Below are 15,147 nucleotides of genomic sequence, written 5' to 3' on the forward strand. Positions count from 1 at the left end.
TTCTTTGAGGAAGAGACAGCTTGGTCAACTATTGAAGATGAGTAGGTGAGGCCTGAAGGAGAGACTGGGACAGGGGCATGAGCTTGTGTCTACTGTACGGGCATACACTATGCCTTCCTATTTACTTTCCTCCACAAGTTAGAATGCCTTTAGTTTCAAGTTGCACACATCCCAAGTCAACAGCTGTCAACAAGAAATGGACAACCATTTATACATAGAATTGACCATATTTACAGACAGAGTAAAGACATTTAAAATCTTGAGAGAGACTAAGGTTTGACTTTCTAGAAAGTAAAAGGACAGATGCCTCTGGTTTTAGGATGCTGTTATAGCCCAGTGAATCCATCATGAATTGAAAATGCTATGAATTGAGATTGAATTCAACCCACTTAACCTACTGACTATCCTGAGTAAGCCGCAGAGCCCTCTGCTTTCATTGTGCCTGGTGGCTCCTAATTGCTGCTCAACATGGAGAGAATATCTTGTTACTTATCAACAGCACAAAAAAAACCAACCAGAACTCAAAATTTTTAAAGTTTCTAGCCAAGTATGGTGCCCCACACCTGTAATCCCAGCTCTCGACAAATGGAAGCAGGAACATCATGGGTTCAAATCACCCTCACTGCACAGCCAGTTTGAGGCCGGACTTGACTAGATGAAACTCTGCCTCAAAAAAACTTAAAAATCAAGGGTTTTGTTGAACGGGCTTTAGTTTTACATCATCACTAACTCCGTCCTGTCAAGAATCACATGCAAGCAAAATTGACAAAATTCATTAACAACTAAAGAAAACCAGCAGACAATACTTTTAGTACACACACAAAAAAATGGACTTTGTGGCCTGAAAGATTCACAAACAAAACAAAGTTTCCAAGAAATGAATAATCTTTATTTTTATATAAACTTTAATTTTAAAAAAATTAAAAAAGGTGGAGAGAGAGAAAACTAGTTTTACCATCGTCTCACCGAAATTGGACAAGGAAATTAGCAAGAAATAATTATAAGTCAACAATCGACAAGTGGGAATTTATAAAACTAAAAAGCTCCTATTCAGCTAAGAAGACCATCAAGTGAAGAAGGATGCCATGGAATTCTAGAGAATTTTTGCTAAACCTATATTTGACAGAACATTAATATCAAAAACTCAAAGAACAAAGAGTCAAGGAAGCAAATGAACCAATTAAAAAATAACGAGGGATCTAAACAGAGTTCTCAATAGAAGAAATAAAAATGTATAGAAATACTCCCCGAAGAGTTCATCATCCTTATCAGTTAGAGAACGTACACAAAAACAGCTTTGAGGGTACATTTTACCCCAGGTAGGATGGCAAAGATCTAGAAAACAATCAAACATGAATGCCGAGGCACATGTGGGTAAGGGAACCATCACGCACTGTTGGTAGGTCTACAAACTGGTGGATTCTCTCAGGAGGTCCATGTAGAAATTTCTTGAAAGGCTAACATTAACCATATGATCCAGATGTACCGCTGCTTGGCATATTCCCCACAGACTCTACATCCTACCTCACAGATGTTTGCCGAGTCATCTGCACTGTCACCCTATCCTCAATAGGAAATAGAAACAGACCAACGTTCTTCAACTGATGACGGCATGATGAAAACGTGACACGTATTCACAATATTATTCAGTTGTAAAGAAAAATGACCCCTGACTGTTGCACTCTGACACCTTGGCAGTGTCTCTGTCTCTCTACCCTACTTTCCTCAGGCTGACACCTGCTCCTCCCCAGTAATGGTGATTCTCCTCTTCCCTTCATTCCTTTCCCAGGAAACCTCAAAGTCCCGCCCCTGATTTTCTGTCCAGCCAATGGCTGCCTGGCAACTTTATTTACCAATTAGAACCAGCTGGATTCAGGTGCTGTCAGCTTCTCACACGCAGATGCACAAATTCTCATGTAATTTGGGAACCCAATTAACATAACATAAGCAATAAACCAAATCCATAACCCTCTCCCACTCTGCTACCTCAGCACTGGTCCCTTTTTACTTTCCTGGTTTCAGTAGTTACTCCAGGACATAGAGTCTGAAGATTTGGAGCTAGAAGCCTCCATAGAGAGAGAGGATGTGATGTTTGTCTTTTGGGGTCTGGGTTACTTCATTCAATATGACCTTCTCTAGTTCCATCTATTTACCTACTAAGTTCGTGATCTCATTTTCATTCACAGCTGGATAGTATTCTACTGTGTCAGTGCATCACAGTTTCATTATCCGTTCTTCAGCTGAGGGACATCCGGGTTACCTCCATCTCCTGGCTATTGTGCATAAAGCAGCAATGGATGAACAACGGTCTGTGGAGAAGGATGTCAAACTGTGTGCTGCTTTCGCTCTCTTTTAATTCTTTATATATTCTAGATATTAATCCTCTGTCAGATGTGTAGCTGGCAAAGATTCTCCTTCTGTGGGCTTCCTCTTCTCCCAACTTGTTCTTTCAAGGCAGTCAGTGTATCTCTGTGTGACTCTGTCTGTCCTGGCTAATCTCATGGAGGCAACTTCTCAGTTGATAGTCCCTCTTTCCCAAAATGTCTGAATTCGTGTCAGATTGGTAAAACCTAAGCAGCCTACATGGTAATTCCTGTGTCTCTGTCTTTATGTCTCTGTCTGTCTCTGTCTATGTCACTCTGCCTCTGTCTCTCTGTCTGTCTCTCTGTCTCTCTGTCTGTCTCTCTGTCTCTCTGTTTCTCTCTCTCTCTCTCTCTCTGTGTGTGTGTGTGTGTGTGTGTGTGTGTGTGTGTGTGTATTTGGTTATATCTTTCTAAAGTTCACATACTGATGCCCTAGCCCCAGGTACTTCAGAATAGTACTGTAGGCATGCTTTTCTCAACCTACTCTAATATGCATTCAACCTCCACTCCATGAACAGAGCTCAGCAAAGCAATGTAATATGAACCCATACATGCTTGCTGTCAGCAAAGAATAGTAAGATGGAGTGAAGCAAACCAATGCTTGAGTTCAGAATGCATGAACACCCTTTCACCTGTGTCTGCTTCAGAAAAACATTCTTACAAGTGTCTGCTTTAGCAAAACATCTCGTCCCCTGTGTGCCCCAGCAGAACATCATTTGCTGTAACCAGCTCTCCAACAAAACCAGAAATTTCCACTTCACAGCACCCTCTTTGGAAACAGGATCGTGGTAGATATAAAATAAGAGTGTTCACTTGGGTGGGCTCGTCCAGTAAAATGAACGGGAAAAAGACCATAGCAGATTGTTTTACCAGTGTCTTGTTTGGGGACTTTTAGATTGCAGAACTGTGAGACCTTGTGTAGTGGTTTAAGCCACCTGCTCTGTATTTCTGTTCTGGGAGCTCTGTGAATGAATCCACCCCACAACTGAGCATTTTTCCTCTACGTAGGTACCTAGAGAAATGCGCACAGAACTGCATCAAAGACATGTGTGTACAGTAAAGCACTGCGACAGCACAATTCTGGGAATTCGTCTCACCAGTCCTAGTTCAACTTCTTTGAAGAATAAGTTGTCAGTATTTAAAACCTTTGAAATGGTGGCTGGCCAGTTGGCTCAGTGGCTAAGGATGCTTGCTTATACAAGCATGAGGACTAGAAATCAGGTGGCAGCCTCAGCAGACAAGGCTTTCCCATAACGCCTGTGCTTACAGCTCTAAGATACCCACCACCTTCTTCTGGCCTCCTATTACACACCAGAACACACACACACACACACACACACACACACACACACAAACATACAACATAACAACACACACACACATATACACACACATACAAATAAATGAGCCAAATATGTTGTAAAAACATAAAACATTTAAAACTGTCTAAAGTATTCAAACCATTTGATTTCACGATATGCATATATTTTTAAATACAACAAGGAAATAAACCAAAGATTCATCAAGCATGTTTATGATCTGGGCAGTTCTTAATGGCAATACAAATAAGACAAGGAAAGCATGACTGTTGTTCCCTAAGTGTGTACTAGTGTAACCTGAATATACGGTAGTCATCGATGTTGATTGGCATCAAGAAACTCATTTCAGTTTTTAAAAGGAAGTAAGCAAGCTATTTCTGCTTTGCATATTTATGCTGGTGCTTATGCTTATGCATATGTAGTAGTAGAAAGTGGAGCCTTTCTAGGACATTGCCCATACACAACTCTAACAATTACTGTGAGGGAAGACCCCTGTGTCTCCTAGACAATAAGGCAGGCGAGCTGCCTCTCCCTCCATCAGTAGGATAGGGAGAATGGCTGCCTCTCCCTCCATCAGTAGGATAGGGAGAATGGCCCTCTTATAGTTTGCCTCAGATGGTTCTTTGGCCTGGCAGATACGGCCTTCACGGACAAAGAGTTGAAGTCAAACCAATTTATTTGGGTTGGATTTTAAATATTCTATAACTTAAACATTTTAAAGGACTTAGAGCTGGAGGTTTCGATTCAAAACAGCAACCAGAAACTTCAAAAGCCAGCTAATAAGCTTAATGTGCAAGATCGCAATGAAGAAAACCAGAACACCTACCAGGGAGCTTAGAAGAAGACTTAAAATGCAATCGTACGCTGAAGCTCCATACATGAGGTAGATGCTAATGTTTGTTGAGCAAACAGATAGCAGGCTCCATTTATCAACCGTATGCCGAATGCCCAGCGAAGCCTCATTCCGTGAACGTGGTCTCATTCCATCTTCAAACACAGCCGAGGAGGGATTACCGTAACTTTTGCTTTGTAAGGGTATCATCTAAGGCATCCAGATTTTTCTCTGTTTAGCATCTGGAGTGAAACTTTGACCCAAGAATGCCTGGCCTCAGAATGCAAGCCTGGCCTCAGAACCTAGGCTCCTTGCTACATTCACACGGGGTGCAGCCCTGGAGCCCTGGTATTTAATACCACATTGCTCTCCAAGAATGCAGAATTAGCCTTGCTGGTCTGGAAACTATACAGCCCCACACTCATGCACACTCATGCACACTCGGGTGGCTCCTACTCCCGCATTCTGTTCTGCTCTGTTTGGCTGTAGTTTTAAGTTATAACTTTGTCCTAAAGTTACTAAGCATCTTGAAGATGATAAAAAGAAATAAGATGAAGGCAATGCCAGGAGAAGACGAGGTGAGATGATGGGGGAGAGGGTGTAGGCACCACATTTCATCAGGAACATGGCTCTGGTCACAGTCTTTGTGGTTTCTGTAATTTTGTTTTGTGAGAAAGGCTATTTTTTCCACCTCAGGTAAGTGGACAAGCAACTCTAGAATCCAATACTTCAGATTTAAACCCCAGCACTGCCCCTCAGGTGTGTGGACCTAGGAAGTTTCTGGGTCTCATTCCCTATAAATGGGTTGCCCAGGCTGACTGAGATAGTGAGGTAATGCATATGTGACACATGATACAAGCACAGACTATACCCTACCTATCACTGACTTTTTTTTTTCTCTTGGTCATTGTCACTGTCGCTCTCAAAACCCAGAGGTCACCTTCTGTATCTTAGGGACTGAATCTTTCTCTTGCTCTGACCCAGCTAACCAAGTTCCCCTTAGGGGAGCTCACTCCTCGCTCATTCTTTGAGACTCATGATAGACCACAACAGCCCTGAGAGATGCTTGGACCATCAGCCCCTTGTGTGGATCTCACAATTGAGTTGTTTGTGGAAGGCTGAATGAGAGACTGATGACTCGAGATAAGATAGGAAATCAGCACGGCCTCCACTGCAGACTTCTGGTCTACTCGTAGAATGGGTCTTGTCATTTATTTGACAGTCACCAGGATCTCACAGAGGGGGGGAGGACGACTAAAGCCAAGCACTCAGCAGCAGTGTTCCTGATAGGCTTAAGTGTGGAGTTAGCTGTTCGTGGGGTCCCAGGACAAGGATGAACTTTTCAACATTGCGGTTGTCCCCAATCTCCTGTCATTCGTCCCAGTCAATTCCTGTTGAGGGTCTACGCTGAGAGAAGGGGTTCAGGTGAACGTCCTCTTCAGTGCCCCAGAACGTTTCCTTTTCAGTTAATTGGCTCCAGCTCCAAAACTTTTAACGGAAACAAGGATGTGCGTTCTGTGCTGCCAGCCTGCAGCTGTCTTCCACCCTCTTTGCATAACGAGGGCAGGAGGACGTTTTCCAGCAGAGAACCGTGTGCTGAGGCCGACTTGCCTACGTTCACACTGTATCACTCTTATTTCTTCCCTCGTCTTGCTACCAGTTTTATTGAATCATGGCAGACTGGTGAGAGGGCATGTAGAAAGGAATTGGGAATGGCAGCCAGAAATAGTTGGTAAAACACTGGCAGGCCTGAGGGTCTGAGTTCAACCCCCAGATTGGAAAAAATAAATAAGAAAAAAAGTGGGCACCGTGCTGAACATTTATAATTGCAGGGCTGGGAAGGTGGTGAGGCAGAGCCTTGGTGATGGCTGGCCAGCCACTCTAGCCTACCGGTGAGAGCCAGGCCAGTAAGAGACATGATCTTAAAAATATAGGTTGTCTACTGAGGAATGACAACCTCCACGTGCATGCAGTTGTACATGTGCACACACGTATACATACATAACATATTCGTGTCTGTGAGAGCCTCATTAAATGATTTCCAAGAAGCAGATGCCACAGGACAAACGACCCTTAATCCCTTTGCTTGCTTTATATGGAATGGTTTCATGCATTAGGTGGCTTTAGAATTCAGTTGTTCCCCTCACACAATAATAGTAGGAGATTTCAACACCCCACTCTCATCAATGGACAGATCATGGAAACAGAAATTAAACAGAGACGTAGAAAGACTAAGAGAAGTCATGAGCCAAATGGACTTAACAGATATTTATAGAACATTCTATCCTAAAGCAAAAGGATATACCTTCTTCTCAGCTCCTCATGGTACTTTCTCCAAAATTGACCATATAATTGGTCAAAAAATGGGCCTCAACAGGTACAGAAAGATAGAAATAATCCCATGCGTGCTATCGGACCACCACGGCCTAAAACTGGTCTTCAATAACAATAAGGGAAGAATGCCCACATATACGTGGAAATTGAACAATGCTCTACTCAATGATAACCTGGTCAAGGAAGAAATAAAGAAAGAAATTAAAAACTTTTTAGAATTAAATGAAAATGAAGATACAACATACCCAAACTTATGGGACACAATGAAAGCTGTGCTAAGAGGAAAACTCATAGCGCTGAGTGCCTGCAGAAAGAAACAGGAAAGAGCATATGTCAGCAGCTTGACAGCACACCTAAAAGCTCTAGAACAAAAAGAAGCAAATACACCCAGGAGGAGTAGAAGGCAGGAAATAATCAAACTCAGAGCTGAAATCAACCAAGTGAAACAAAAAGGACCATAGAAAGAATCAACAGAACCAAAAGTTGGTTCTTTGAGAAAATCAACAAGATAGATAAACCCCCAGCCAGACTAACGAGAGGACACAGAGAGCGTGTCCAAATTAACAAAATCAGAAATGAAAAGGGAGACATAACTACAGATTCAGAGGAAATTCAAAAAATCATCAGATCTTACTATAAAAGCCTATATTCAACAAAACTTGAAAATCTGCAGGAAATGGACAATTTCCTAGACAGATATAAGTTAAATGAACAGATAAACCAGTTAAACAACCCCATAACTCCTAAGGAAATAGAAGAAGTCATTAAGGTCTCCCAACCAAAAGAGCCCAGGTCAGACGGGTTTAGTGCAGAATTCTATCAGACCTTCATAGAAGACCTCATACCAATATTATCCAAACTATTCCACAAAATTGAAACAGATGGAGCACTACCGAATTCCTTCTATGAAGCCACAATTACTCTTATACCTAAACCACACAAAGACCCAACAAAGAAAGAACTTCAGACCAATTTCCTTATGAATATCGATGCAAAAATACTCAATAAAATTCTGGCAAACCGAATCCAAGAGCACATCAAAACAATCATTCACCATGATCAGTAGGCTTCATCCCAGGCATGCAGGGGATGGTTTAATATACGGAAAACCATCAACGTGATCCATTATATAAACAAACTGAAAGAACAAACCACATGATCATTTCATTAGATGCTGAGAAAGCATTTGACAAAATTCAACACCCTTCATGATAAAAGTCCTGGAAAGAATAGGGAATTCAAGGCCCATACCTAAACATAGTAAAAGCCATATACAGCAAACCAGTTGCTAACATTAAACTAAATGGAGAAACTTGAAGAAATCCCACTAAAATCAGGGACTAGACAAGGCTGCCCACTCTCTCCCTACTTATTCAATATATTTCTTGAAGTTCTAGCCAGAGCAATCAGACAACAAAAAGGAGGTCAAGGGGATACAGATCGAAAAGAAGAAGTCAAAATATCACTATTTGCAGATGATATGATAGTATATTTAAGTGATCCCAAAAAGTTCCACCAGAGAACTACTAAAGCTGATAAACAACTTCACAAAGTGGCTGGGTATAAAATTAACTCAAATAAATCAGTAGCCTTCCTCTACACAAAAGAGAAACAGGCGAGAAAGAAATTAGGAAATGACACCCTTCATAATAGATCCAAATAATATAAAAGCTTGACTTTAACCAAGCAAGGAAAGATCTGTACAATAAGAACTTCAAGACTCTGAAGAAAAGAAATTGAAGAAGATCTCAGAAGATGGAAAGATCTCCCATGCTCATGGATTGGCAGGATTAATATAGTAAAATGGCCATTTTACCAAAAGCGATCTACAGATTCAATGCAATCCCCATCAAAATACCAATCCAATTCTTCAAAGAGTTAGACAGAACAATTTGCAAAAATTCATCTGGAATAACAAAAACCCAGGATAGCTAAAACTATCCTCAACAATAAAAAAGGACTTAGGGGAATCACTATCCCAGATCTCAAGGTATTACAGAGCAATAGTGATAAAAACTGCATGGTATTGGTACAGAGACAGACAGATAGACCAATGGAACAGAATTGAAGACCCAGAAATGAACCCACACACCTATGGGCACTTGATTTTTTTGACAAAGGCCAAAACCATCCAATGGAAAAAAAAGATAGCATTTTCAGCAAATGGTGCTGGTTCAACTGGAGGTCAACATGTAGAAGAATGCAGATCGACGATGCTTATCACCTGTACAAAGCTTAAGTCCAAGTGGATCAAGGACCTCCACATCAAACCAGATACACTCAAACTAATAGAAGAAAAACTAGGGAAGCATTTGGAACACATGGGCACTGGAAAAAATTTCCAGAACAAAACACCCATGGCTTATGCTCTAAGATCAAGAATCGAAACCAAATGGGATCTCATAAAACTGCAAAGCTTCTGTAAGGCAAAGGACACTGTGGTTAGGACAAACGGCAACCAACAGATTGGGAAAAGATCTTTACCAATCCTACAACAGATAGAGGGCTTATATCCAAAATATACAAAGAACTGAAAAGTTAGACCGCAGGGGAGGCAAATAACCCTATTAAAAATGGGGTTCAGAGCTAAACAGAGAATTCACAGCTGAGGAATGCCGAATGGCTGAGAAACACCTAAAGAAATGTTCAACATCGTTAGTCATAAGGGAAATGCAAATCAAAACAACCCTGAGATTTCACCTCACACCAGTGAGAATGGCTAAGATCAAAAACTCAGGTGACAGCAAATGCTGGAGGATGTGGAGAAAGGGAACACTCCTCCATTGTTGGTGGGGTTGCAGACTGCTACAACCATTCTGGAAATCAGTCTGGAGGTTCCTCAGAAAATTGGACATTGAACTGCCTGAGGATCCAGCTATACCTCTCTGGGCATATACCCAAAAGATGCCCCAACATATAAAAAAGACACGTGCTCCACTATGTTCATCGCAGCCTTATTTATAATAGCCAGAAGCTGGAAAGAACCCAGATGCCCTTCAACAGAGGAATGGATACAGAAAATGTGGTACATCTACACAATGGAATATTACTCAGCTATCAAAAACAATGACTTTGTGAAATTAAAGGGCAAATGGTTGGAACTGAAACTATCATCCTGAGTGAGCTACCCAATCACAGAAAGACATACATGGTATGTACTCATTGATAAGTGGCTATTAGCCCAAATGCTTGAATTACCCTAGATGCCTAGAACAAATGAAACTCAAGACGGATGATCAAAATGTGAATGCAGATCGCTCCTGGAGAGACACAGCCAGAATACAGCAAATACAGGCGTATGCCAGCAGGAAACCACTGAACTGAGAACAGGACCCTGTTGAAGGAATCAGAAAAAGAACTGGAAGAGCTTGAAGGAGGTCGAGACCCCATATGTACAGCAATGCCAACCAACCAGAGCTTCCAGGGACTAAGCACTACCCAAAGACTATACATGGACTGACCCTGGACTCTGACCTCGTGGAGGTTGCAATGAATATCCTAGTAAGAGCACCAGTGGAAGGGGAAGCCCTGGGTCCTGCTAAGACTGAACCCCTAGTGAACTAGACTGTTGGGGAGAGGGCAGCAATGGGGGAGGGTTGGGAGGGGAACACCCATAAGGAAGGGAGGGGGGAGGGGATGTTTGCCTGGAAACCGGGAAAGGGAATAACACTCGAAATGTATATAAGAAATACTCAAGTTAATAATAATAAAAAAAAAAAAAAAAAAGAATTCAGTTGTTCCAAAACCCTCAGTAATGATAAGAAGGGACCACTTAGTCAGGGTAGGAGAAAGCTTAGGCCACGGTATCACCAAGGTCTACCTTTCCCCAACCTGATGGTTGCTTACCAGTGAATGTATCCCCTACATTTCAGGTTTAGCTAGCCTGGCTTTCCTCTGTATCCTCAGTGGTCAGAATAGCATCTCATGGATTCCTGCAGAGAGGGGAACTGAAACAATGGAACAGAGTTAGCAGAGTGGACATCTCACTGTTCAACTGCAGCAGCTACGTACTGGCTGAGATCCAACCAACAACATCTGTCTTCCTGTAAGCATCCTGTCCCTCTCCCGATCCCCACTCCACATGCACCTTCTGATCTTTATGTCCCCTTTCTCCTCCACATCTCACAGTCTAACAGAGTCCTCTTTGTCTCTTTGAAGAGAATATAAAGGCAGTGGCACCCGTAGGCCATGATAACACAATCCGGCTAAGTGCAGAGTCTTCGTGGATGAGATCCATTGGGTGTGGCAGTGGAAGTAGATCCTCTGGTCCAAGGATCAGGGTAGCAGGGTAACAGGAGAGCACACCTGTGATGAAGGGTAAACTGCAGTTACAGCCAAATGAAGAGATGTGGAGAGAAAGGATGTGGCCGCTAGGAAGATCCAGAAAGTCAGAGCACGAACAGCATGGCGGCACCACAGCCAGATGTCTCTCCAGCTGCCCTCTGCAAGGGAATCACCCAAGCTTCTTACTGCAATCAGATTTGGCTGTAGGAGGTCTGAGATGACATGTTCCATAACTCCAGGATAGCTGGATGTTCCTGGTGTGGGAGTCACACTTTAGCTAGCTACAGTTTAAGGCAGAAAGAACCACCCAAGGCTCAAGTGCTCATCGGTCTCGGTCGTTGAGTGCTTGCCCAGTGTGCACAAAGGCTCTGATCCCATCAGAAACTGAAAACAATGTGAACAGGAAAACTTGACAGAAGGAGAGGCTTTGCACATTTCAGTGGTCAAAGGGGTTCTCTTGACACGACTCCTCTCATCTTAGATACCTGGACCCCTCACCCCCACCCCACGAGGCTGATAGGGAATAAGAATCCCAAAATTTCAGTTTTAAACCTCTGGCTTGAACCCCCAGAGCATCAGTCATGGTAGCAATAACAAGTTATTCTCAGGTTCCTTCCAGAGAACACTTAAGCTCACCAAATTAAATTTCTCTAGCTGTTGTGCCTCCTGGCCAGGAGATGATGGAATGTGTCTACAAATGTTTTCCTCTCTCCTGCCTCACTGAAGCACACACCAACACTAGACGTACCCCTGAAGAAACTAAAGCACGCCATTGTTTATCCGGAAAGCCTAGGACAGAGTAGATATCTGGTGTTTGCCAAATAAATTAATAAGAAGTTTGACTTTCTGACTGCTTTGACAAGTGAAATGTGACTCTCTAAAGAAAACAGGTTTTAAGTGTGGGGAGCATGGATGATTGGGAGAAAAAAGGAAGTGGTCTTGCAGCTCATGAAGGGAACTGTAACACCGGTTACCCATAGTGTGAGGTACACACAAGTGGGTTATCCCTTATCATGAAAAGGTCACAGCAAAGGAGACACAGAGAAGTCCATCACTGGAAAGTATCCTAGGCCTTCCCTCTATCTGACAGGACAAATACCTGGCTTGAAGAATCATTTTCTCCCCATTCCTGTGTCTGTGGTGGACACATCTAATCAATCACAGCACTTTCCCTGAGAAGCCCAGATGTGACTTTAGAATCAGGCTTGGGTGAGGTGTTGGATAACTTAGCCCGCCCGCTGGTGAACCCTCGTGCCTGACAGGATTTGGCACGAACATAGGAATATACACTCTCCAGATTATCACTTACTCTGTAGCTGTCTTGTAAAACTGCACAGCCAGGATTCCTTTGTACCCTACGCACTGCAGCCCAGCCTGCACTGAATTAACACAGGGATGAGAGGCAGCAGGAACGCATAGGAAAGGAGCATCACGCCCCCTGCACAGAACAGCAAGACAAGGACAGCTTTTAACTCAGCTACCATTTACTGACAAGGTATTGTTAAGAAAGGCATTGATTAGGTCTCTGTTTATGTCCATACTAGATTCCTCTAACATACACTGGATGGATGGCTTGGTAGGAGGAGACGTGTGCTGAGTCTCCTACCATAAGGTGGTATGGAAGTGTTTTCTGCCTTCTTTACTACTTCATTTACGTTAAGCATTCTCTCTGCATGCAGCCTCACTTTTCAGCTGTCGCTAAGCAGCTAAGCATGGTATGGACTTCGTCTGGAAGTCCTTCTAGAAGGTCTGTAAGCAACCACATTCATTCCTCTGTCAACCATGCTCCCTGTCGCCGGCCAGTGGTTCTGTTGAGCGTTCAGTGTACGTTCAGTCAGTCCGGTTGAGCCGAGGCGCTAGTTTCGAAGTTTGTGACTGACTGTCTGCTCACAAAGGAAGTCATCCGCCCCCCCCCCCAAAGAGGCTGAAAAGATTGTCATTGGACCTTTCCCACTGGTGCCATATATAGACAAGAATTCTCGTTTTCCCAAACTGCCTCTGCCTCTGCGTGCCTCTAAACCCCTCAGTTACAAAGGTCTGCTGGAATTGACAGGTACCATGCTTTCGTCCGCAAAGGAATGGGGAATTCTCTTCAGGCTCCATCCCCTTGGGGATGTCTTTTAATAATGCTGGCAGTGTGAGGTCACCACACATCCGAGTCTTACCCTCCTTGCATCACCCCTGTCTTTATCCCTAGAAACAGCAGCTTCAGTACCACAGCCAGTCCAGCCAAGAGGGTTAGTCAGGGACCAACCTAAGCACTAGCAGACCCCTCTGTGGCCTTGGAATTGTCCCCAGTGCATCTACCAGTTCTGGCTGGCCCTAGGAAGTGACAGCCACCAAGGCAGTCCCTTTCTGTGTAATGGCTTAATTATCATGTCAATGTGCATTCGTTAGCATGGCAGCTGTCATTGTAAATGGGGGAGCCAGGGGGTCCTGGAGCCCCTGGGGTCAGTCTAATTGATGTAATGAACAGAATACTGTATTTACTCAACAATGGTTGGGGTTTCTCTCCTGACCTGAGGAGGGCATCAGTGCTTACCCAATCGATAGCAGCTGAATTCTCTTCAGCAGAGAGGAGACGTGATCCCTGAGCCTGACCCCTGCCAGGCCAGCCAAGAGAGCTGCAGGTGTGTCATCACAAAAAGAGACTGCATTTCCAAGGCTCCCAGGGTCAGACAACATCGCTGGAGCCCTGAATCTGAGGAAATATATTCGTCAATCCGTGCTAAGTATAAAGCTAGTTTCTACTAAGTCCTGGTTTCGATAAAGTCATATAACTTTGCTCATGTGTACGGCTGTAACTCTTCCAGCTGGGTCAGAGCATGAAATAACTGGCTGTTAAATCTGCAGTGACCACTCACCATGACATGTGCTGCTCCAAACAGTATATTAGGACATTTAATTCTTCCAGCTTCCAGTCCTGTTAACTAACCATCGCTCTCAGTGTCTAAAACCAACCCCTTCTTGCTGTTGCTGCTCACAATTCTGTGGGCTTGGTAGGAGAATAAGACTTCTCTTTGCTCTATAAGGTCTAGAGACCCTATAGACCTAGGCCTGATTCCTAGGGCTAGCACAGCTGGAAGGTGCCCTCCCTAAACACACAGCCCCTTCAAGTCTAGCTTAGACTTCAGTGTGGTAAGGTGGCCTCAGGCAGTCTAGCTTTTTCCGTGACTTGAAAGGCTTCACAAAACAAAACAAAACAGAAGCAGATCACCCCTTGAAGACTATGCACGGAACTACGAGATACACCAGAGATGCACCCGGACACTGTCTGTAGCCAATTGAAAGTCTTTATTACAGCTGGCTGTGACAAGGGTCCAGAGCTCGAGGTCTTTGAAGGTTAAAAACCACATCCCAGCATCTCACTCAGCAATGGCCTGCAAGGTTGGTGGAAGCTTCATAGAAGCAAGCCGTTCAACAGAAGCTAAGGTGAGTAGTTAGCTAGAGTGGGTTTTATACACGTAGGCGATTTAACAGAAGCTGAGATAACTTAGCTGGGACATTCTGACCTCAGGTCCTAGAACAGAGTTTGGTAATTTTCCATGAGATTCTCCATTAAGAAGATCAGATTCCTGTAAAACCTGAAATGGCCTTAATAAGAATACAGGATGGAGAAACCACTGCACTGTCCTGCCCCACCACACAGTGACACACATCTAGACCTTACTGGTAAAATCAATCCTAAACTGGTTCAGATTTAAGGAGTGGGAGGGAAGCTGAGGCCTCTTGAATAGAGAAGTATCGGAAACTTTGAAGACATCTCTGATGCACAACAGATACTAGGATTGTTCGCATACACAGACCAAGGCTGGGGAAAGAGTATGGATTGGCTGAGATTGCTCAACTAGAGAACTTGGTACACTAGGCTTTGGACTCACATAGCCTAACTCTTGAATACTTAACTTCTTACCTCGAATAATTCATTCTTAGACTTAAACGTATATAATGTGAGGGTATTGGTCCATGTTCTTCAAAATTCTCTTATCAGGGCCTGAACTTTTGTGCTTTGATT

Source organism: Rattus rattus, chromosome 8 (genome assembly GCF_011064425.1).
Source record: "Rattus rattus isolate New Zealand chromosome 8, Rrattus_CSIRO_v1, whole genome shotgun sequence".
NCBI classification, from domain to species: Eukaryota; Metazoa; Chordata; class Mammalia; order Rodentia; family Muridae; genus Rattus; species Rattus rattus.